The sequence below is a fragment of the Podarcis filfolensis genome, assembly GCF_964270895.1.
Source record: "Podarcis filfolensis genome assembly, chromosome: 8".
NCBI lineage: Eukaryota > Metazoa > Chordata > Lepidosauria > Squamata > Lacertidae > Podarcis > Podarcis filfolensis.
Genome location: NC_139611.1, coordinates 34,210,429 through 34,236,679, shown reverse-complemented (window position 1 = coordinate 34,236,679; position 26,251 = coordinate 34,210,429). Strand labels below are relative to the sequence as shown.

Here is a 26,251-nt window from a genome sequence, read left to right as displayed (position 1 = left end):
CCCCACAGTGGCCAACCGGATGCCTGTGGGAAACCCGCAAGCAAGACCCAAGCACAAGAGCACTCTCCCCCTTCCTGTCGTTTCCAGGAACTGGTATTTCAGAAGCATCCAAATGGTTTCCAACAGTACATGGTGGTAAATTTCCATATTGTGTTGGTAAAAACTAAATGGAATAAACTGGTTAGTCGTTAAGGCACAATAAAAGTATCTGAGAATAACTTACTAGCAAAAAAAGAGAGAAAGTACTTGCCCTTGGGATTGTAATCTAAAAACACAGCACAAAAGGGAAATGCACTGGAATGGAGGAGGAAACACACAAACTCAGGTTCAAGGTCTTAGCTGCAAATTCTTCTACTAACCAGCTGGGGAAGGGTAGAAAAGTTCAAGAAAGGGAGGTGCTGATCTCTCAGCAGCGCTGACGAAGTGGCCCTGCATCCCTTCTCCCCTGCTGCAACCTGATGCAGTGACTGCTGCCAGGAGATGTCTGTGTTTGCTGTAACAAGACCAAAAGAAAAGGCTACTCCCCACCCACAGAAAGTTTGAACAGGCTTCCCTTGTTTGAGGCAAGGAGTCGAAGACCCAGCTGTAAATCAGGCACTGGCCAGATTCATAATATTAAAAAGGGGAAACAGGGTGAGAGGCCGAAGCCAGAAAGGGAAGATTCTAATTCATAGTTAAGGATGATTACATTTCCTATCAAATTCCACAGGGGTTAGATCAGTCAGTGATACCACGGCCTTAGACAATTAATTCTATAATTAACTATTAAAGCAGAAGAACAATTAACAGTGTTAAATAAACATGATGTCCCTGTGGCTATTCAGTTAGCTAATGCTTTTAAAAGGTTTGCAGTCCAATCTTACTCGCATTTACTCAGAAGCAAGTTCTACGGAGTACAGAGGGACTTACCCCCAGGTAAATAAGCATGCATTGAATAGGCAAATATTTTCAACTGGGGGGTGGGAGGAAGAGACTACCGCAATACTGTAATTGTAATTATTTTCTCCAAAGTGCAATTATGTACGTACTCAATACCATGCATTTTTGTACTCTCTCTTCAGAATTAAGGCAGATCCCAATCAAACAGCAAACATAAATGAAACAACAATGATTTTATTATAATCCATAACATTAAGAACCCTAGATCTGGTTCATGTAGCAGTGTGAACTCTCCACCGCCCATTTGGAAGCATCCTGGTGACTGTAGTGGCAGTTGTCAGAAACAACATGAATAGGTAACTGTAGTGAGTGCCTTCTTTCAACTCGCTGAGCGCCACTGCCTGCCACCTCTGCTCACTTACGCATTCTGTTACAGGGCCTGGGATCTACAAACATTAGAGAAATAAAGTTCCAGTGACTTCCTCATTCCTTTCTTCTACCAGAAGAAGCCAGCACTGCTGGAAGATAAATGAGCAAGCAGCACTGGATGACAGTATTGAAAGGAGGACTATCTGCAAGGACCTGTAGCTATTGGTCGCAGAAGCGGCTACAGTCTTCTGGAGGTTTCGGAGCTTATGGTAACTTATACAAGGTGCGGTATAGTAGCCCAAAAGGATCACAGAAGAAACACAAAGTGCATGCAACAACAACAAAGCCATCATCCCCTACGGCAGCCTCCAAAATTTCTGCTAAAACTAGTAAGCCCTGTTTCGCTCTTGAAACACCACTGCTGAAGAAAACCAACTGTAACTCAACAGGCAGAAGAAGAATCCAGCAACAGTTCTGGGTTCTATGTTCCTTGGCTCTTCTTCCTCAGGGACCCTCCTTGCGTTCCCTTTGCACTTCTGCCATCCTTAGAGTGGTCTCTCTCACATGGGCAAACAAAAGAATATGTATCACCAAAATAATAAAGAATAAAATAGAATACATATTTAAATAATAGTTGCATGTGCCAGTTTATGCGCATAGGTGCCTGCCAACATTTTATTGCTAACCGGCTCCCTCTGAGATGTTAACATGTTTGCAAACATTCTGATTTCACATCAATGGATAGGGTGGGAATCTGAGATAGATTAGATTAAAACAGAAAAATAAGTATTGTACTTTGACGTTGCCGCTAAGAAAGACAGGAAAAAATATTGAGCAATTAATAGCTGACCCCCCTGCTGGCTTCGCTTGCCAGCTTCCCTCCTCAAAGCCTTACTCCTTGCCAAAGCCCCCCTCCCCTTACTCATCAAACTTCCACAGTTCATCTGCACCACTCCTTCACTTAACTGACCCCACTGCCGCAAGTCCAGCTCACTCAGCTGCTCCACACCCCCCCCCACCCACACCACTCAAAAAAACAGCACAAAGCAAAGTATGCAACAGACCCAGGACTGGCACTGTTGGGCATCTTCCAAGAGCCCAGACCCTAGCAGGAGTCCAACTGACACCACCCCCCACTAACAAGAGTCCCCTGGATCTGCTCCATACACTAAGGTTACCAGACGTCCCCATTTCCCGGGGACAGTCCCCAGATTTACAAATAAGTCCCCATACAAAATCCATTGAAGTTGAAAAGTGTCCCCGGATTCATTGAAAAAAATCTGGTAACCTTACCATACACCCCTGGACAAGAGCCCCCATCACCACTGTAACCTGCTTTCCCCCTGCCTGTCACTACACCCTTGACAACAGTGCTGATGTAGGTGGAGCAGTAGATGCCACTATCTGCCACACCATTGGCTCTGTGTATGGCAAGCAAGCAGAAAGTGGCAATGATGACAAGGAGGAGCAGCCAGTGGGAAGGGAGAGGGTCCAATGAATTGCCTTCCCCAATTGTCCAAAGCCTAGAGCCAACACTGGGCAAATCCACTGGCCTCAAATTTATGAGGGGCTCCCCAGGAAGGATGGAACATGTAAACTAATATTCCACATCCCTCATTCAAAAATATAGCACCACCAGTGGTTACGTTATCAAACTTTGTTCCAGTAAGAATGTTTAAAATTAAGTAACAGCACTGAAAGAATTTCGAAGGGAGCAACAAGTTCATAGATAAACACAGAATTTCCAACTTCCAGTTTGCTGCTAACACAAAACCTAGCTTATAACACTGCTGACTGCACTAGCAAACTAAGGACACTACATGAGACGGGGCAGGGACTGTGAACAGAAAGAGGCGGGTGGAAAAGGGTTAAGCACTCCTTCCTACTTATTATTTCTCCCATACTAAAGCCAGTTAAGGGGTGTGGTAGGAGGGTGGCATTTGCAAGGGAGAGCCAGCAGGCAGGAAAGTATACTTCACCCCCTTCCCGCCTTTTGGTGTGGGAGGGAAAGGATAGAATTTACAAGGGAAAATCAGTAGGTAGGAAGGAGTACTTAACCCTTCTCCACCCGCCTCTTTTCTTCTGGAACCCCTGCCCTCACACTCACTGCCACTCCCCCCGCCCAGCATCCCAAGCTAGCTAGCACAATCAATACAACACCTGGAGAACTGTAGTCATTATTTCTTCTCCCCTGTTGTTAATTCACCCAGACATTATCCAGGCCTTCTGCTTCTGTTCCTAGGCATTACTGCCTGCATTTGTCATCCGGCCCTTTCCAAAAGCAAAACTATTCATCTTACAGCGCCGCAGGAGCCGTCACAGTCTGTTATTGCAGAACCCGGACTCACAACAAACAGCATATTCCTTTGCATTAAATACAGGGGCAGCTACAATACTTTCAGAAATGCCTATTAAGAACAAATAAAGGCGAGGAACCGCAGCTGCAAAGCCTCATGTTTGTCAAGACAACATTAAAAAAAGAATCAGGAAGAGAAAAGAAACAGAGACAGTGAAGGTGGCAAGAACACCCAAGGCTGGAATAAGGTGACGGCAAACCGTCCACAGACAACACAATAAGGCCTCTCTTCCAGGTGTCAGGTCTGGTGGTGTGCAGAGAGTCAGGGATGGGCAGCCCACAAGCAGTTCCAACTGTTGCTCAGACCAAGGATTCAGGCCAGTCAGGAACTTTATGGAGCCAGGTAGAAACCTAGTGGCTCTCTTGCATTACCTAAGCATAGAAGGAATGGAGTAACTCCCTGGTAAGGAAAGGTTCCAGCATTTGGGAATGTTTAGTTAATAGAAAAGGCAAGTAAGAGGCAATGTGACAGATGTTTGTAACATTATGCATGGCATGGAGAAAGTGGACAGAGAAAAGTTCTTCTCCATCTCTTCTAATGCTAGAAAACTCATGGGCACTCAATGAAGCTAAATGCTCGGAGTTTCAGGCCAAATAAAATAAAGGACTTCTTCACACAGCACAAAGTTAAACTGTGGGACTCGCTTCTACAGAAGGCAGTGATGGCCACCAACTTGGACAGCTTTTAAAGAACATTAGACAAATTCATGGAGGGAAAGACAGTCAATGGCTACTAGCCAAGATGGCAATGCTCCGCCTTCACAGTTGGGAGGCAGCAATGCTTCTGAATACCGGTTGCTGGAAACCTCAGAAGAAAGTGCTATTATGTTCAATATTTATTTTTCCAATGGGCTTCTCACAGGCACCTGGTTGGCTGCTGTGAAAACAAGACACTGGAATACTGTAGATGGGCCATTGGTCTGCTCCAGCAAGCTCTACTCATGTTCTTATTCTGGGTGGGTAGCTGCAGTTCTGCCCTCTGGCCACCTTCAGTGGTGGTGTCACAGAGCACAGCTGATCTCAAGGCAACAAGCAGCCTCTTCTAGTGGCGTGAAGTGAGAGTTGCCTCAGTCCAACTGCTTAACTGCTCAGTTCACAACTCCTTGAGTCTTACAGTTACATTTCTGGCTACTCTTAGTTTTGAGGCTCAAAGTGCTGGCTTTAACTTTTTAACTCCTAACTGGTTTGAGACTACAGTAGCTATTAAGTATGGTGGCAAAGTAGAGACCCCACGTTTATTTTGTGCTTTCATCCTTTGTTTTTATCTTGTGAACCTGAGATCTTCGGATGAAGGGCAGCATATACATTTAAACAACAACAACCTCTCAATACCATAAACCACAGGGGAAGGTCCACCATCTTCAACAACCAGGTTCTTAGTACTCAGAAACATCTGGCCAGCTGCTGCTGGCAACAACGATGCTGGATTATAAGGACCTTGGGCCTATTTAAGCAAGACGGTAACTGTATTCCTAAAATAAAAGTTCTGGACTGTGATTTTTTACTGCCCACCGCCAGTAATTTTAGATTCTGGACTTAATGGCCTTATGCAGCCCTCCTCTTTAGATGGTGACACGTATTACTTCACTTATCTCAAAATGTGGCAAGTTGACTCTGGTGCATTTGACAGTCCTCTTACTCATTCTGCTGAGTGAGGCCATGGACGTCTGCCCTTAAGTCTTGTCCTGATAGTACCACTGAAGAGCAGACATATTGCGGGCTTGTCTGCAAGGAAATCCTCCACACACACACACACACAAATCAAGAGAAGCTAGGATTTCCCTTAATGAGAACAGCCCAGGGACAAAGCTTTAATACATTAACTAAAATTACATTCAACACATAATTAGCCGAAGCTCTGAACTTGCAAGAGGCAGCCCATCCACTTCTAATGCGCTAATTAGATAAGACAGCCTTTCAAGCTGAACGGAGTGCAGTTTATAAAGGGCCTTGGTGGAGGGGATGGGGCAAGGAGTCTGAGGCAGCAGCACCGATGTCGCCATTCGGATGTGAGGCAGTGCTGCACAACCAGCAGGTTTTCACGTTCGTCCCTTGTTATCTTTAACCTGGTTTTAAGCACAGAAACAGCACTTGCACAAGCAAGAGGTATGTCAGCTCATAACCAACTCAAGCAAAGTCAGACTTGATTCATGTTCCCTATCTCAGGATTTCCCCGACAATGTTGACAAAACACTAAAAGTGGAAAACACTAAAAGTCCAAAATAACATGGGGTGGGGGAATCCAATAAGACTAAATACAGAATTTTATGATACTAAAAACAGGTTTAAATCCACTGATTTCTTCATTTCAGCAGTATAAATTAGAACACAGGGAGACGGTTTCTGGTGTTGCCAGTGGAAAACTGGGAGTTAGGAATCCTTGTGGATAACCTGCAAATTATTAAAAGATTGAGGGAAGGGACATAGCTAAGTGGCTGAGCCCTTGCTTGGGCTGTAGAAGGCCCCAGGTACAATCCCAGTCATCTCAGGGCTGGAAGAGAATGCTGTCTGAAATCCTGGAAAGCTGCTGCCAGTCAGTGTAGACCATATTGAGCCAGATGGACCAATCGACAGATTCAGTAGAAGACAGTTTCCTAGGTGCCAGTAGATCCCAATCCACCTTCTGCCTGCCTGTGCTCTTGAACACACTCATAATGCACAGAAGATCAACATGAGAAAGTCTAACTTAAGTAGCATAAAACTACCTCCCACCAACAGGTTGAAAGTAATAGGAAGGATATATATATATATATATATATATATATATATATATATATTCTCACACAGATGAAGTACATCAAAGTCCAGTATTTAGTTCTGCTTGTATGTGAAAAGCAGCAAGCTTTTCCCTGGAGGATACAGAGTTGTGATGTTTGCTCCTGAGCAGCACAACTTCCATTAAACCGAGAGAAAGAGTTCAAGCCCAGGATAAGTTTCTAACTGCTGATCCAATAAGAAGCTTAAAAAAAGAGAGAGAGAGAGACTCTTGATCTTTTTCTTCTTCTTCAAGTTTCAAGTTACATTTTCAATTTCAAATATCTGGGGGGGGGGAAGGAAAGGAGGACTGGTGGAGTCACAGGAACTAGGAGGAGGGGAGAACAAACAAACTCTGGGGCCAGGGACTCTAAAGCCGCAAGAATTGATGCCTCTGGGATCCTTTCATCCTCTATCCCACCCCAGCTCACATGGCTGCAGAAAAGATAAGGCTGGCACAAAAACCTGGTAATTCTACCCAGTGCACACAAAGGAGCACCACCAACATGGAAAGCAATCTGCATGGCATCCTCCAACAGAGAATGTGAGCATCTGCCACATCCATGAGTTCATCACCACCACGTTGAGCCTCAAATGCGATGAGGAACCTGTAGCCCACCACACACAGTCGAGCTCCAACTCCTATCAACCCCAATCCACAAAGCCATTGATCAGGACTGATGGGGGCTGGAACCCATGTGGAGGACTACAGGTGGCCCATCCCTGGTCCATGGAAGAGCCCTTGCCTTAAAACAGGCATATAAAAGATGAGAGGATGGACGGAGGTCATAGCTCAGTGGCAGGACACAAGGCTTTGCACACCCAAAAGTCCCAGGTTCAATCTTCTGCATTTTCCAGTTAGACAAGAACAAGAACATGGAATGTCTACCTCTCTAGCTACGAACATGAAACAAGCCGCAAACTGGAAAGGTGGAAGAATTAAGTTTCAAATGGAGACAGTTTTAAGAGCTCCATATACAAGAATTGATCTGGGCACGAAGGAAGCAGCCCTCGCCCAGCATAAAACGAGGCCCTGCAACTGTTACAAAAATCTATACAGAATTTATGGAAAGACCGGCTTCAAAAGCAAGCAAATTAATGAACTCCCCAAGTGGAGCTGAAAGGTACAACACGAGTCCTGAGGTTGAGCTGTTTAAAAAGTGATCTGCTAAATGGATTATCTTCTAGTGCAACAGCCAAGCTGCCTCCGCAAGGAACAATAGCTCCCTCTCAAACATAATGGCCGATGAAAGGGACAGATTTTCTGCTTTGTAAAGCAAGGGCCTAATCATAATATTAATTCTGCACACAAATTCAAGCATGCTATCTTGACAGCTAGATTAAGCAATTATAGCAACCTGGATGGCACCGGCTCAAATCCCACGTACTTTTGTGAACAAGGGTAAGGAAAGGTTTGAAAGAAGCAGCGCAGGGAAGAGCATGAATCCATAATTAAGATTTGCTCTCTTAGGAGTAGACTTTTAAAGACGGCGAGAAGAAGCAAAGAGAAAGAAGGAAGAACTCTAGATCTCGAGAGGATTCCCACTCTGAACTTTCGGAGAGCTCTTCTCCTTTCATGCCTGAGGAAGTGGTGGGCTTCCAGGTCCAATTCAAGACTGCAACGCAGCACTTATTTCAGAACAAGCAGTGAATGGAATTGACTTCCAAAATAGGTATAAAGTCGGATACATCGGCCACTTTTAACTTCACGTTTTATCCACAAGGATGGTGCCCACACATCCTACTTTGCAGAGGCTGTCCTCTACTTGAAGGCACCCACTACTTCAGGTGTGGGGAACCTTTAGCCCTCCAGACATTGCTGAATAATTCCCATCAACCCTGGCCACTGGGTGTGCTTGCTGAGGCTGATGGGAGTTGTAGTTCTACAACATCTGGAGGGCCAAAGGTTCCCCACACCTGCTGTAAAGGTTCCCTAAAGGGAAAAAGCTTGCAATCACCAATTACCCATGATGGGGCAATGACCCAACTTGGGCAGGTAACTAGACACTGGATAGTGAACATTCTGCCTCATCCCTGTAATCTATTTTGGAACCAATCCAATCCTTCCCTACTTCGGAATCTCAGCCAATCAGACATGGATTAATCTCAACATTACCAGGGCCTGAACTGATGGTCTGGATTCTGCTGCATGGATACTCTCATCTTCCAGATGCACCTGAGTTGGAAGTGGCACACTTTAACATGAGCCTTCCCTGCTTTGGTAAGCTGAAGTTGGGAAACGAAGGTCACATTCACACCATACCTTTAAAGCAGCATGAGACCACTTTAAACAGTCTTGGCTTCCCCCAAAGAATTCTGGGAACTGCAGTTTAAGGGTGCTAAGAAATGTTGAAAGCCATCTATTCTCATCACAGATCTACAATTCCCAGAACTCCTGGTGAAGAGAGTTTTGATTGTTAAGCCACATGTACTCACAAGTTGTACTTCAAACTAGACCTACTGAAATGGACCTAAGTTAGCCATACTTACTAGTTTCAGTGGGCCTACTCTGAGTTTAACTTGCATTGATACAAACCATCTTGGCTGTAAGTCCTGGAAGACCTGTTCCCTGCCTTGCAAGGCTTTTTCCACCTCAGCTGGGAGGGTGGGGCCTGGACTGACTCCAGCTTCAAAAGCTGAGGTTGCTGAAAAGATTAGTGCACTGGGGTATTGCTTAGGGGTGTCAGGGTTTTTTTTTTTTTGTATCTTTATTTTAGATCTTGTGATTTACATGAAAATTGTTCTGTTTGGTTATGTATTTTTAAAAATTTTTATTGTTTATGACTACCTTTGTTATGTTGTGGTTATGTATTTATTATTTTTCTGTTGTAAGCTGCCTTGAGCATGGTTTGAACTGTGGAAAGGAGACATACAAATAAAATTATGTATGTATATAAGTATTATGTCCAGAGCCTGAATGGAAAGGGGGGTTAGCTAGGTTTCACATGCAAGTTATTTACTTATTATATGCATTGCATTTGCATCCCGTATTTCCTTCAAGGAGCTCAAACTGGCAGAAATGGTTCTCTCATCCCCTCTCCACTTCATCCTCACAACAACCCTGTGAGGTAGGTTAGGGTGAAAGACTGTGAGTGGCCCCAAATCTTCACAGCTCATGAGCTTCATGGCTATGTGGGGATTTGAACCCTGGTCTCCCAGGTCTTAGTCAAACACTCCAAGCACTACATCACACTGACAGGTTAGCAGACACCAGGCTATCTGATGCAAGCTTACCTCTCCTTACTACAATGCAACCAAAGATTCCTACGGATCTGACAGGAGTAAAACTGATACTGCTGTAGGGTATACCCTCCTTAGGTACTCCAGGTGGTTCCCCAAACTACTGCTTAATCCTTCGCTGTATCAAATCAAAAGTAACACACAGCCGAGTGGCAGGAGGCTTTTGGTGTCAGCGTTTCTGAACGCTCCCAGGGGAGGTGGGAAGGAGAAATGCTAAATAAAAGATTTATTTATGGAAAGGCAGAGCATAAATTCAAGCATGTAAGAAAAGAAACATGAAATAGCATTCTAAACTAGCATTGTGACTTAGATACAGATGTTAGGGCAAAAGTATTTCAACAATTGCAAAAGTTTCTAGAGTTAGTGATAACATTTACTGAAAACAAACGTCCTTTACTTTCCAACTCTAGGTAAAGAGATTCAGACGCGCATGAAGTTTGAACCCAGGCAGAAGTTCGTAGGTGCTGGTGCCCTGAGTGAAGGCAGACCAGTCAAGAGACCTCCTTATATAAAAAAAGAGACAAGCGTTTTGATCCATTGTGATATCAGATACCATACAGGTCACGGCCAATGACAAGCAATTATTTTTACCATTTTGCTTTTCACAATGGGCTCGCCAATGCGGTGCTGAAAAGGGCCTGTAGAAAATAAGGCATCGAGCTGAGAATCTGGGTTAGCACCAGAACATGTACAAAGAGATTTAGCAAGATGACAGAAGGGTAATATAAAGAGTTTGCAACACAGCCCTATTCAGGCATTGCATTAATTCAGTCTTAAACTGAAAAGGCATGCAGGGAGTGGGTCAGAGCAGCAAACAGCTCCACCCCCAACACCACACACTCCGAGTCATTGGAGGGAACAAATAATAATTCATTCCCACTAATAAATAAATAAATAATAATAATAATAATAATAATAATAATAATAATAATAATAGTTTTGTCCCCATCCTCCTTGTTGAGACTACAAGGACAACATTGATGCCAAGGAAGCCACCAACTAGACTGAGCACCCCTTGGACTAGATGCAAGTAAGAAGGCCTGTAGGTAGAAGCTGGTTGAGGGCAGACCCACTTGCCCAAATGGACCAGCCTCCACTGATTGATACAGTGAAATTAGCTAGGCAGCATAATCCAAAAATGCTACTCTTTCTCCAGTTCATGCAGGCCAACAAACTTACTGTCCTTGAAATTCACTCACAAATTTTCTGCCATGCGAAAGACTGCAATTTCAGCACCTTCCTTTTTTGGGGGAACGTTTTCTCTTGGGCACAAAGACTCTTCCCCTCTTCAAGAGAGAGGCTCAGATCTAGGAGAGAATAAAGGATTTGCAAGGGCTGGGATGTCATTTTCCCCCGTGATCATCTGCTTCTCTCAGTATTTTGTATTGGTCCTTTAAGTCTGATCATATGAATATCAAATATGTTCCAGCATATTTTCTCCACTTCTTGAAAGTTTGCTGCTGCATATAGGGACTGATCTTGCTTTGCCTTGCTTTCTTTTTTTTAAAAAAAGTACCAGAAATATTTAATTAAGATGGAACTGCAACGCAAACCCTGGGTACCTGCAGTAGGCTTCAGAGTTTGGGACCGACTTTGGTTTTTACTTAAACCCCAGGCTCCATCACCTGGAGCCCGATACAGTAGCCACTCACACACCACCCAAAAAACCTCCAAGCAATTCATCACCAAAGCACCATCTGCACTGAACACTTAAAGCACTATCGTACCACTTTAAACAGCCATGGCTTCCCTCAACGAATTCTGGGAGTTGCAGTTTGTTAAAGGTGTCAAGCACCTTCCCCTCACAGAGCTACAACCAGGGTTAAGTGGCCACCCATAACCATAGTTTGCCATGTGCAAGCTGGGTAAACTGTAGGAATGGCATACCATGGTCTGGTTTCAAATCAGAACTGGAAACCCAGTCCAGACTATAGATTCATTGGTTTCAGTAGGTCTGCTCCAGGTATGGCAGAGCACCACCCATGGTTTCTGAAACTTGTCTGGAGGAAATCCATAGTTTGTTGAAACCAAAGTTTCCCTGGTTCGGACAATGTAGAAAAGTACCGTTCTTGCAAGTTAGGAAGTGAAAGGAGCACTGGGGTGCCCAAAAGGAGGTGGGGCTGTGCAAATTCAAGGTGCAACCCTGACAATAACATCTGAAGGACACATTAGTTATTTATCTAATTAGGCATTTGTCGCTAGATGAATGCAAAAGCAAGACTATGGGTGGTTTTCAACTAAATATTTCAATGGCCAAGGAAATCTTGCACTATGCGCTGTTATAAATATATATATTAAAGAAAAGAAAAAAGAAGAAGCCATCATCACAGCACTTCCCCCTCCCCCACAAAAACAGTGAAGGGGAATGCAAAGAAAGGAACGAACATGTTCCCTAAAATCTTATCCTAAACACTACAGCACTACCCACTACAGCACTACCCCTCATACCATACTAAAGGCAAACGCACAAAAATCCTACCGAGAAAGGATATAATGTTTTTCACAGAAATACATTTGCTACTGTATGATAGATAGATAGACAGATATAAACCCACAAACCCAAGCCTGAAGCATTTAATGGTTTATGCAACAAATACATGAGAAATGCCTACTTTAAAAATAAAACCCCCGGAAAGAGTTGTGAATCTTTTAGCTGCAACACACCCTTGGAGGATTTTTATTTTGTATCTGCCCTGCATGAAGCTAAATGCAGTTTTTGAACATGTTTACTTTACTAGCAGCTAAAATCTAGGTTGTTTGGACGGGGGTGGGGAGGGGGGAGCTAGAAGCAGGAGGGCAGTGGAGAGTCTAATAAATCCTAGAATATACCTCTTGGCAAGAAAGCTACATATTGGTGTCATGAAGAAACAACTTTACTGCTCTCTGAAGAAATATTGGTTTCAGAAGTTAGAATTGTATTCAAGACACATGGTAGCTACATTAAATCAAGCTGTGAAAAGTACTGGGGATATGCTTTTAAATTTGCTTTAAAAAAAGAAATAAAGTTTGAAACAGATCTTGACATGTATAGAAGAAAAAGTGGGGGAGTTTCTGAGGCTTCCATAAATTCTGAGAAGAGGAAGTTTAAAACTTGGGTGTTCTTAAGTTACATTCCACATGGAAACCGCTTGCTTGAATAGTAAAGGCTTAAACATATTAAAATCTTTAGTACTCTACCAAAAGGCGGGGGGGGGGGTGTTCTATTTTTGCCATGTCTGAAATATGCGTTACATATTTCTATGTAAGCTTAATGAGGACCAAAACTCTTATAGCCTATTTCTCGAACGGAGCAAGAGTTTTTGATCTGGGAGCCAGAAATTTCTCTCCCTCTCCCTGTTTGCACATACTCTCGGTTGCCATAATCCAGCGGTTTCTGCATTCATGCGAGGGCTCCAGTGCACATCAGGAACTTCTTACAAGGAGATGCTTTCCGATTTTCTCCATCTGGAGCGACGGGGGCAGCTGACGGGCCGTGTGTGCGTCAGAAGCCTTGTGGAGCTTCGGATCGCAGCCAGATTCCTTAAGCACACTTTTAATCACTGACACATCAGCAAGAGTGGTGGCATTAATAGTGTGCTTTGGACCACTCATATTGCTTTTAGCATGTGTATATCTTAGGGCCAAACTGTATAATGCACAGACTCCATTTCTCCCTTTGGTTAAAAGCACACCAGAAGACGTGTTGATGGCACCAACCTGGGCCACTTAAAAATTCAACTTTTGCAAAAGGGGGTGGTCCCTGCCTGCTTGAAGGAGGCAGCGGTAAAACCACTCCTCAAGAAACCTTCCCAGGATTCAGAAAATCTAAGTAATTACTGGCCACACATGCCAATCTTAGGCAAGGATCTTGAGCAGGTGGAGGGCAAGGCTTCCAAGGGTCGCTGGTCAAAATAGCCATGTATAGTCTCCAAACTTAGAGGCAGTGTGGGAAAAGTGAAGCTGTTGTGCTCAGGTCCTGTTTCTGGGCTTCTCACAAGCATCTGTTTGGCCTCTGTAGTAACAGGATCCCGCCTGTGCAGGTGGTGCCCCCTACCTCCAGGCTTACTTCGAGGTAACCAATCTTGCCATTAGCACCAGGTAGTTGGGTCTGAGCCACCATTTTAATTTCTCACAATGCCCCTTGCTCTGAGCAGCAGAAAGAGCACCACAAGTCTGGCATTTCTGCATCCTTTCGATGCATTTGCATTGCGCGTAGTGCTGGTTGCAAATCGGCATCCATGTAAAACCACTAGGGTTGGCTATTCCCCCCCCCCCCATTTCTTCTGGGCTTTTTGGGGAAAGTGGGCGTGTGATTTCTCATATATGACTTAGCAATCACAAAGCTGGTTCAGCAAGCTTTCTTGACTTGCAGCAGAAATCCTTACTATTATGAGATGTACCACTGAAGCACAAGAACAAAAGAAGCTGCCTTATAGGGAGTCAGAATATTGGTCCTTCAAGGTCACTACACTGGCAATGGCTCTCCAGGGTTTCAGGCAGGGGACACTCTAGCCTTACCTGGAGATGCTCGGGATTGAACATGGGACCGTCTGCATGCTACATGCTCTACCACTGAGCCAGGGAGCAATTCCCCCATAGCCAAGGGAGTAATTCAGACAAACGAAAGCTACTTATTAACGGTTGTGCAATTGTGCTCCTGGGGTTCTGCTCTTCCCAGAAAATCTACCCTATTCTCTGGGAACAGGGGACTCTGTCTTTGTCAAATTGTTTAACTTTTCCTCAGGACATTCTGTTGCTGATCACAATGAACACGGCATGACTCTGAACTTAAGGTATTTATAGCATGCGAAAACCTGGCTCACAATTCATTTTGCATAAATAATGTTTTAAAACTTTACATAAAAAGTGACATACACATACACAGACCAGGGGGAATAAGTGTGTATAACACTGAAAAGCAGACGCCTCGGTGGAAGAATTTGTCAGCGTTGCAAAGGAACGCGTTCGTCAAGATGACTTGCTGTACAAAGTGCACTTAAAATGGTTTCCACGCGGCAAAGCCTTTAATTGCAGTTTCTATTATTATTATTATTATTATTATTATTATTATTATTATTAACCACTTACATGCCAAAATAGTTTCTAAGCTGCTTACAGCTATTAAAAACGCACACAATTAAAGTACTCAATAAAAAATCCATTGGGGCACTACAGCATCCTTCAGTGAAATACACTATAAAGTAACTAAAATTGGTCACTTCAATGTTACTGGCTTCTGGGGGAGGGGGGAAGCATTTGCAAATAACACAGAAATGAAAACTAAATTTGTGCTATATTCAGCTATATTTCCAGAAGTGGCTTTTATGTCATTTAAAAGCTCAAATATAATGCGGAAATTAACAGTTAGGAAAACTGGATGAACTGCTGTGTGATTGAAGCCATTGTGTTAACCACAATGCAGAATACACCTGCAGTAAAACCCGCACTCTGTCCTCTCAGTGACTCACGGAAAGCCTGCAAGAAGAAACTGAGCATGTGCACACAATTGTGCAGAGGTTAAGTGTCATGTCTACTGCTCCTCCTACTTCTGTTTCTGGCCCATTTCTCATAAGAAAATGCATCCCTCAGGCGGGAAAAATTTTTCCTACCCTTGCAGTTAAGCCAGAGGTAGAAGACAGGCAAGCATGGCTCTGTTGCGCATGCTCTCTCTCTCTCTCTCTCTCTCTCTCACACACACACACACACGCAAACAAACACACCAGAGTCCAAACAAATTAAAAGCATTGTGAATATTTAAAAAAAAAAAGCAACCGAACACTTTCTCTTGCAGTTGTTCAACTCTGAACGTGAAGTTTATCTGTTATCAGCCATCTGAAAAGATCCCCTAGAGAGCTTTGACATTCAAAGCATGTTGGAGAAAAACTTTCAAATATAAAATTGCCTCATCTCCACAAAAGCCACAAGCAAACAGAAAATGTTGTGTTGCTGTTATAGCACCTAATGTCACCCCCCAAAAACAACTGAATTATCTCAAAATAACCTAGGAGGCGACTGCAACATCATGAGGTGGGGAGAGGGAGGAAAGGACTAAAATATCTGAATTCTATTCCAGGTCTCAAAAAAGAAAAAAGAGTGATGAGTGAAATCTGCCAACCCTTCATTGTGAAAAGTGCATTGCACAAGCTCTCTGTTGGAAAAAGAATGAAAAGGAAACTCCAGCAAACAAGAGAATGCCAGACATACTGGATGCCAAAGAAAAAGACAAGTTTTATCTCTTAATTATTAAAAATGCACGCTGCCAAATGCACCAACTGTAATGATAACCAAAGTCAGATCCAACTTTAGCAGGAGGAGGGGATGAGGATATTTACCAGAAAGCCCTAGTCTTCAGGCTCACTTTATAAAACTTGGATGCAATTCAAAAGAGAGAACTAATTCTATACTTATCAGGGGGAACAAGACTAAAACCACCTTTTACATAACCGTGACGAAAACAACAACAGCAGCAATATGGATACACACACCTGATAAATATCTCAAAAGTCCCTGTGCCAAAACAACATGAAAGGATATTACATCTCAAGTAACAAGGGAGCAATAATAATTTGCTCTTATTGGAGAAAATTTTCACTAATAAGCAATAACACAAAACATTTGGGCAGCTGTGCTGCAAACCCTTTGTGAAAAAGAGATGGGGGGGGGAGTCACTCTCTCAGGGGCAAAACAACTGCTTGTTCCATACAACTAAAGGAACTTTTGGCCAAAAATGTCAAAAATAAAGCATCTGGGCAGGACAAAGGCCTTCTATGTCATCTCTAATTTCCGCGCTTTAAAAGTCCTCTTTTTTTTAACATGTGTGTGTGTGTGCGCACACACAGGGAAATGGAAGCCGAATAGCATTTGAGAATGCAAGACTCAAAATTTCCTGGCTTGAGGATGCACATACTTAAAACATTTAAGAACCAACAGAGACACACACTCTCTTTCTCTCTCTCCCTCCACTAAAGTGTGTGCCATTAGTCAAAGGAAACTAATTTCTGCTCTGTGCTTCCACCCTAAGCCTTGGCTTATCATAGGAACACAGGAAGCTGCATTACACTGAATCAGACCATTGAGCCATCTGATTCAGTATTGTCTACACTAACTGGCAGCAGCTCTCTGGGGTTTCAGGCAAGAATCTCTACCTGGAGATTCAGCCAGGGACTGAACCTGGGAAATTTCTGCATGCAAGTCAAATGTTCTGCCTGTGAGCAACAGCCCCTCCACAAATGACGAGACAGATGTGTGTTTATTTTATAGTTGTTTGCAAAACGGCAATGTCATCCTTCCACTACACCTGGGCTATTTTCCTTCCCTGGGGGGATGGGGGAACCCCCAGAGCTGATTCTTTCTCAGCTCTGCCTGGAGGTGCTGGAACCTCTTGCATGCAATGCAGATGCTCTGCAACATTTCCCCTCCTGGAAATAATTTTTTTGAAAAATCATGCCCACAGTCTCTTTGCATCAGGGGTGAGGAGCCTGTGGCCCTCCAGTGGCTGTTGGACTGCAACTCCCATCATCCCAGACTGTTGGCCGTACTGGGTGGGGCTGATGGGAGCAAGAGTCCAGCAGCTTCTTGAAATCCAATAGTTCACCACCCCTGGTCAACACCGGGCTTGGATTAGCAGCAAGTTGCATACAGCAGGCTCATAGCTCAAGATGCTAATGTTAAAGAGGGAAGGCATCCAAATCTGGCAAAATATACAGAGCTGGGCCTGGGGTGGGGGAGAATTTCCTGGCAGGGTGAAGCAAAGAGATCTGTCTTAATCTTCACGGGGAGGGGGAAAACTTGGGAGGGGGAGGAGAAGCAGACGACACGCAAAGACCAATAGCTACGATTATTGTAGCCAGATTGGCTGAGCCCTTTGAAAACCACACAGCGCTTGGAATAAACCCATCCCTATAATCCAATATTCATCAGAGAAGTTGTCTTTATTAATGTATTTTAAAGTGCCTAAAGATGCTATTAACTCCTTTACAGACAGAAGGAAATTGTCTTAATTCTCTTAAGCTTTAAATAATACAGAGGATGCAAAAAGGAGAGAAGGGAGGAATAGGCTTTCAAAGTTGAAGAGGAAAGCAGATGGCAAGGGAGAGCGCCAGCATGATGGTGCAGTGGTTAGGGAGCCGGACAAGGAACTGGGAGAGGCCAGGGTTCAAATACCCACCCAAGCCTTGAGCTGGTCACTGTCTCTCAGCCTAACCTACCTCACAGAGTTGTTGTAACGAAAAAGTGCGAGGGAGCCATGTACATCACCTTGGAGGAACAGTGGCATATTTATAATAATTTTTTATGTGCTGCTTTTTTCAGAAAGATGGACTCATACTATTAAAAACAACAAATGTTCAGCCTGACCCCACTAAAAAGATAAGGTCAGAACGTCTGAATGAATAAAAATGGTGCTGCCCAATGCCTAAAAACAGGTAGTGACAGCACCAGAGAAAAGCTTCTCTGTGGGGAGCTTTTCGGAAATGGGGAGCCACCACTGAAAAGGCTCATTCTCGGGTTACCAGTCTCTGTGCCTCCCTCAGAAGGGGGTACATGGGGAAGAACCTCACATGATAAACAAAGGTCTGGTTTGGTTCATATAGGGAGAGACAGTTATTGACATACCAGATCCTTATAAGGCTTTATAATGCCACTTGTAAATAATCATAAATAGAGGTACAAAATCCAGACAGGCTGACAACACAGCTGATCAGCCAACACAACAACTCCTCTTCATTGCTCACTTCAACTAATTATCAACTGCTGCTGCACCACCCTTTTCTGAGCAGGAAATGAAAAGGGGGCAGCAGACCCAAGAGTTTGCCCATGTCCATCACAGGCTTTCCTGATAGCCACTTCCGCCTCTCAGGCTCGCTCACCAGGGTGACATTTTGCGTGCCTTGGAGAAGGCCAGAGTTAAGATGCTCATTAAGCTGAAAACCTCTCCTTCACTTCTGAAGCTTTGGACAATGCAAAGAGGCCCCTGCCCACACAGGAGGCATTAAATTCGCTCTCATTAGAGAAAGACTTTCCATCACAAAGCCCATCTTGACAAAAGGCTAACATTTCCAACTCCCCCCAAAAGCCTCCACTTGAATTCTTTTGTAAACATTTTGACATGCATTTCACTTAAGGCACACACAGAGATATGCCTGCCACTCCCAAGAATAGACTTCTGAAGAAGGTCATTTGGCGGATTTATTTATTTATTTTAAAAGGGTGCCCTTTAAAGCTTATCCACTCCACAAAAATAGGTGGCTCTTCCACTGGCACATCTCAGCTGTCTGGCTGCTGCAGAGGAAATCCTCAAAGGGCCACAGCTTGGGTTCAGGCCTCAGCGTCTCCACAAAGGGTTGGCAAATCCCAGAGAGCTGTTGCCAGTCAGCATAGACAGTGGCCCATCTAGTCCAGTCCAGCATCCTGCTCCCACAGTGGCCATCCAGATGCCTGTGGGAAACCAGAGAGCAGGATCTGAGCACTAGATCACTTTCTCCTCCTGTGGTTTCCAGGAACTAGCATTCAGAAGCAGCACTGCCTTCAACTGTGGAGACAGAGCATAGCTTTTATCATTGCTAGTAGCCACCAATAACCCTCTCCCTCCATGAATTTGTCTAACTTCCTTTTAGAGCCATCCAAGATGGTGGCCATTACTGCTTCCTGTCGGAGTGAGTTCTATAGTTTAACAAACAACAACAACGTCAAACAATAAAAGCTTCTCGAAATAGGGCTGCCTTCAGATGTCTATGAAAAATTATATAGATTAACTTTTTGACATCTGGCAGGAGGACATTCCACGGGGTGGGGGGGTGACTACCAAAAAGGCCTTCTGTCTGGTTCCCTGAAGTTCCACTTCTTGCAGTGAGGAACAGCCAGAAGGCCCTCTGAGCTCCAGCTCAGTGTCCGGGTTGAACGATGGGGTAGAGGTGTTCCTTCAGGTATACAGGGTATACTATGCACTGTGTGAAGAAGTACTCTCTTAGGTCTGCCCTGAATCTTCCAGCATTCAGCTTCACGGGATGTCCATGGAGAGGGGGAAATGAACTTTTCTCTATCCACTTTTTCCATGCCATGCACAATGTTATAACGGTCTGTCATGTTGCCTCTTAGTCGCCTTTTCTCTAGACTAAGACGTCCCAAATGCTATTTTTCTTCATAGGGGCTGTTGCTCCACCCCCATGCTCATGTTGGTTACCCTTTTCTGAATCTTTTCCAATTCCATGGTACTGTATCCTTTTTGAGGTGAGGGGACGTGGGTGGTGCTGTGGGTTAAACCACAGAGCCTAGGACTTGTGAATCAGAAGGTCGGCGGTTCGAATCCCTGCGACGGGGTGAGCTCCCATTGCTCGGTCCCAGCTCCTGCCAACCTAGCAGTTCGAAAGCACGTCAAAGTGCAAGTAGATAAATAGGTACCGCTCCAGTGGGAAGGTAAACGGCGTTTCCGTGTGCTGCTCTGGTTTCTCCAGAAGCGGCTTAGTCATGCTGGCCACATGACCCGGAAGCTGTACGTCAGCTCCCTCGGCCAATAAAGCGAGATGAGCACCACAACCCCAGAGTCGGTCACGACTGGACCTAATGGTCAGGGGTCCCTTTACCTTTACCTTGACCAGAACTGTACACGGTAGTTCTGAGCATGTACACAGAAGAGTAAAGTGATGGTGCCTGCCTAACGTCAACAGGCTGTGAGGTCCAAAATGCAGGCGCCTCCACACTAGTGTAATAACCCCTTAGAAAACACAGAATGGACATCGCCTGGAACTTGTAGAAGCGAAAGTTCTACAGATCAAAGTGATCGAACCTTGATTTCTCATCAGAAAAGCAAAGTACCAGACCAATACTTCAGTGGAAGGGGACCAAAATTATGAGATGGCATCCAGAAAATAAGAATGCAGAAACATGTGTGCATGCCCAAACACACACAATATTAGAAATATATAAAAAGGCAAAGTTCATTATAACAGAAATATAAAAAGCCAGAATTCATTATAATATAAAATATGGTAGCAAGAAGCAGGGGGGGGGGATCTCTGAAGCAGAGGGGGGAAATCCTGTCTTTCCCTTCTCCCCACATTCTCAATTCACTCTGAAACTCCTTCACAAATTCTCTTTAAACTTTCAACAACAAAAATGCACCACTTCGCTGACACCATGAAAAAAAGAAAATCCCTACAAAGGAGCTCCTTCTTGAAAAAGTCTTGGGGGTGGGGGGGATTCAAGAGGAGGAAATGAAGACTAATGATGGAATATTTCCTGCTACTTAATCATAGCACTATTAAGCATGATGGAATAATGTCCACTCAGTCTCTCTAATTGACTTCACTTTCACAGGCCTATATGGCTTCTTCATCGACTTGTCTCAATACTGTGGCAACTTTCAAATTTCTTAAAGTGGTTTTCAAGTGTTACACAGACATTATGTGTGAGAATTCTTTGTCAGTAAATTTGGTTTCCCCACAGTTCAGTGTATTCCATTTCCCTAACTGTTAATTTCCACATTATAATTGAGCCTTCATGTGACATAAAAGCCGTTTCTGGGAAACTAATGGAATATAGCACACGTTTAACATGCATTTCTTTGTTATTTGATTCCAGAGGAAATCTGTTTGCAGTCCCCTTAACCTGGAAAATCATGGGACAAAATACCAGCATACAGTTCTTCCCTGCTGTTTCCATGGGGGAATCATGGGGGAACAGAAGCACATAGGGTATAGTGATGTTCCAATGATGTTTTCATATATATTTTTAATTATTTAATATACCACCCTTCATCCGTCACAGAATAAAAACAAAAAGTACATGATAAAAACAAGAACAAAGCAAACCTATAACCCCACCCCCGCTTCCACAAACACATTTAAAAGGACACAGAATGTTGATCAGCCAAAGACCAAGTTGAAGAGGAATGTTTTTGTCTGGTGCCTAAAGATGTATAATGAAGGTGCCAGGCAAGCCCCCCCGGGGAAGAGCATACCACAAATGGGGAGCCACCACAGAAAGGGCCGTGTTGCCACCTGACAGATCTCATGTGGAGGAGGCACACGAAAAAGGCCCACAGATGATTGTTGCAAGGTCTGGGTCAGTTCATATGGGGAGAGGCAAACCTTGAGGTACTGCAGTCCTAAGCCATTTAAGGCTTTATAGGTCAAAACCAGCACTTTGAACTGGGCTTGGAAACTAATTGGCAGCCAGTGCAGTTGGGCCAGGATCAGTATAATATGCTCAAACCATCTTGTGCCAATAAGCAACCTGGCTGTGAAATTCTGCACCAGCTGATATTTCCAAACTGTCTTCAGAGGCAGCCCCACATATACCACCTGGAGGTTTTTAGAGCATAGACGACAGGAATTAGGCTGTCCCTGTCCAGCTAGGGGGTACAGCTGGGCCACCAGCCAAAGCTGATGGTAGGCACTCTGTGCCACTGAGGCTCCCTGAGCCTCAAGTGACAACCAAGTACAGTATCCCCAAGCTATGTACAAGAGCACTCTTCCCATCACCCCTGCGGTTTCCAGCAAGTGGTACTGAAGCAACTGTAGCCAACCAAGTTGCAATCACTGTAGATCCACTGAAATTGGTAGGCCCATGTTTGTCATGTCCACCAATTTCAGTTGGACTGGTCTTGGGTGGGACTAATATTGGAGGCAACAACCCCATACACAGATACAGATGCAACTGTTTTAGGGAGATCCAGGAAAGAGAGTAGGGAACAACAAAACTGCTTTCTCATTTTACTACCTGCCAGTAGGTTTGAATCTGGCACACCATCCATTTGGAGATTAAATTCTGACGAAAGGATCTAAATCAAAACGTTAACAAGGCTAAAGCAGGAATATCCCAATTTCCTCCTGCGATACCTGGCAGAGAACTCTCCTGCTTGATCTCCAGCATCAGAAAAGTACTCTTAATATGGTGGCAAGTGAAAAGGCTCTTCTGTGCTTCTCTCCCCCAGCCCCCGGCCTTCCTCTCCTCATTTATTTTATTTGCAAATTGCTCTTCCTTTTAATGTATATTCTTTTGTTTTTAAGGGAAAGTTTCAGAACAAAATTAAAGTGGTATATAAACCATGTCCCTGTGATATACTGTTTGTGTTTACAAATTCATCTGACTGGGGTGGGGTGGGGTGGCGAGGGTCAAGGCTGATTGAACAAAAAACACCAAATCCCCGCCCCCCCCCTGCACCCAAAAATCACACACGATTTAACACACTGAGAGAGCTGAGGAGAAGAAAAAAATCCCCAACAACTGCGGACTCAGTCTGGGAGGCTCGGAGCCAGCCCGAAAAGCCCTTTGAAGTTTAAAAAAACATCCTCTGGTCAGAGCACATTTGTGAAGCCGTGGGACGGACGCTTTAAACAACATTCGCTCCGAGATCACCTGTGGCGTGCCAGTGCGCTGGCGCCTGTGGAACTGCAACAACATAACCCCTTAGGCTCTTCCCCCCCAACCCCACCAAAAAAAGAAAGAAAAAGAAATCACTGCCTCCATATGCAACACAAGTGAAGAGAGAGCCTTACCCCGGACAAATTACATTCTTTAGCTCCCTAGGAAAAGAAAATATCCACGCAGAAGTCTGCAAAGTCTGTGCAAATGCTGTGTAGATCCAAGAGTCGTGACGCATGGAGAAAGAAGGATCTCTTCAAGGAAGCAAATGGTCAGAGCATATTGCATCAAGATTTCATAGCATTTCATAGCATTTACTGGTCTGCAGAGGAGTTAAAATTGTTGGCTGGCACGATTACAATGCACGACATTGAGAGATTTAAGCAAGGTGAACCTTGGAAGGTAAAACTTGGGGTGCTTCCAGACAAGCTATTTGGTTGTTATCCTGCAATTTCTGGTGCACTTTTCTGACCACAAAGAGCTTGGTAATTAAAAAGCAATGGAAAACCACACTGGAAAGTGAAGGATAAGAGCCACTAAACTGGTCATGTCATATAACTTCTGCACAAACCTATCAAGCGGAATATGCAATAAACCACCACTCTGGAAACTCTGCTAGGTGGTCAAGTATATATATATAAATGCATGCAGTGCAAGCAACAAACAGTGCCTCCACCCAAAAAAAAGTCCATGGAATGTCAAGGTATTACTATTCACATATAAAGCCCTTAAGAACTTGAGAGCAGCTTATTTGCGAGATCACCTTACCTCATATATTCCCACTTGACCACTTCAATTTGTGGGCCTGCAGTGTTGCAGGTGCCACAAAATTTTTGTCAGAAATGGATCTTTTAGTGTGGTGGCTCCCTAACTTTGGGACTCCCTGCCTACTAACACCAGGCAGGTTACTTTTTTTGGTGCACCTGCTAAAAGCTATCTAGATTATGTAGAATGCTGGCATGTGTTTTAATCTGTTTTTAGCATACCACTGGTTTTATTTTTAAAAAAACATTTCAAACAACTGTTTTTATTCATAGTTTTATAGTTTTATTCTTGTTGCAAACCACTTTGAGGGTTGGTTTGTTTGTTTGCTTGCTTGCTTGCTTTCTTACAATCAAGCGGTATATGAATTTTATGAAATAAATAAATGTCAGCTCAAGAAAGCAACAATTAGAAGGCCGCTTCCGTCGCCACTGCAGCCTGAGGGGAAGCCCATCAAGCCCAAGCAAGATGGCAACGCTCTCCATCTTGCAGGCCTCGCCGGCCGACGCTGCCAAAGGATTCAGCTTCCACAACTGCACCCAGAATTCTCAGCTTGAAGCAGAGGGGACCAAGAAGGGCCTGCGTCTTCCCACAGCCCGCAAGACCGGCACCACCATTGCTGGGGTAGTGTTTAAGGATGGGATAGTACTTGGAGCAGATACAAGAGCCACTGGTTGTTGCTGACAAGAACTGTTCAAAAATACACTATATATCTCCAAACATTTAATGTTTGCGGCGCTGGAACGGCTGCAGACACAGAAATGACAACTCAGTTGATTTCTTCTAACATGGAACTCCACTCGCTCTCAACTGGACGGCTTCAAGGGTGGTCACAGCCAACTGGATGCTCAAGCAGATGCTCTTCAGGTATCAAGGTTACATTGGTGCAGCCCTGGTTCTGGGTGGGGTAGATGTCACTGGGGCCCATCTTTACAGCATCTATCCCCATGGATCTACTGACAAATTGCCTTATGTCACAATGGGTTTGGGCTCACTGGCAGCTATGGCAGTTTTTGAAGACAAATTCAAGACTGACATGGAGGAGGAAGAAGCCAGCTTGTGAGAGATGCCATAGAAGCTGGCATATACAATGATCTGGGCTCTGGCAGTAACATTGATCTTTACGTCCTCAGTAAGAACAAGCTGGACTTTCTCCGTCCTTATGATATGCCCAACAAAAAAGGAAAAAGGCAAAGGTGATACAGCTGTGAGAAGGGAACTAAAAGTGTGCTCTATATGAAAGTTACACCCTTGGATCTTGAAGTGGCAGATGAGACCATGCAAACAATGGATACATCTTGACTTACTGGAAACTTCTGGGCAGTGGAAGAGGATTGAGAATTTTCACATCTGAATTCTGTATCTGTATGCTGGCATTAATGTTCTGTATGCAGATTTAATAAAAACCAATACGAATTGGGGGGGAAAGAAAGAAAGCAGCAAATAAAACCACAGAACTTGCTGTCGTTGAGATGGTTGGTTGGAGGTGTCTTCCTTGGGTCCTGCAGCATGCAGAGGGGGATGCAAGAGCAGAAATGTCTATTCTGGCCCTGCGACCTATAGCATGGGAGCCACACAGAGATCTCAGGTTTGGAGTGCATGGCAGGGTAAGGAGGGGGAGAAACCCTGAAGATGCGCTTGCTGACACTGAAGCTCCTCACATGGGCATCCTTTGGGGATGGGCCTTTGCTAGGTAGCAGAACACCTGCTTTCCGTGCAGAAGGTTCCAGGTACAATCCATGCCCTCTCCATGCAGGGCTGGGAGAGACCCCTGTCTGAAACCCTGAAGTGCTGCTGCCAGTCCCGTGTCGACAATACTGAGCCAGGTGGACCAGTAAGCACAACTCAGGCTAAGGCAGCTTCCTATGTTCAGATGCAGGCTGGGGAGAAGTTGAAAGGAAAGTTCTTACCCAGCCAGCAGAGGTTATGTTCGCTTTCTTATGTAAAGCAACTGGCCCAGAGCCATCACAGCGTGGGGTCCTAGATCCAATTTCATAACACGTAAAAACAGCAAACAGGAGGCAGTGCTGCACTTGGGTGATTGGCAGACAGCCACACCCTTTTGTCAGAAGAGAAAGATACAGCCAGCATTCTAATCATCAAGTCACTCACATCTGTGCTTTGCTTCTTTTATATAATCGGCCAGCAGCCGCTACTGTACAGCTCCCCCCATAATTAAAAGGAAAAAACGCTTCAGTGTCATAAGGCAAGGAGAAGGGAACAAGAGGTGGTGATGGTGGTGGCAAGGCAGGACTGGAGATTAGTCACTGAGGAGCTGCCCTGCCCTGTCCTCAATGTGTCCTGGGCCACTGCTTTCATTCTTCCTCGCCCTCCACCACCAGGGGGTGACTGGTAAGCTGTAGTGCCACCTATCTGTGGCTAAGCAAACTCCAGCATGACGACATCCTTAGGAAAATGAAAAATAGGGCACAACATTAAAAAATAAAAAGCTGTTCCAGTTGGGGGTGGACATCCAAAGCAAGCAGTTGTTGCGTTATTAGGATTAAATGAAAGTCACAAAATAGTGACCAGGTTATTTTAGTTCTGCAA

The 26,251-nt window shown here is 44.3% G+C and overlaps 1 protein-coding gene and 1 pseudogene across 4 annotated transcripts in view; one reads left to right on the top strand and one right to left on the bottom strand.

Moving 5' to 3' along the window:
• The window catches only part of NKD1 (NKD inhibitor of WNT signaling pathway 1), a 131,548-nt gene that overhangs the window by 74,796 nt on the left and 30,501 nt on the right, over positions 1-26,251 (bottom strand). The gene's annotated exons all lie outside the window — the stretch shown is intronic.
• Positions 24,151-25,120, top strand: LOC310768249 (proteasome subunit beta type-7-like; annotated as a pseudogene). The gene has a single exon. The product of its transcript is annotated as a proteasome subunit beta type-7-like (transcript).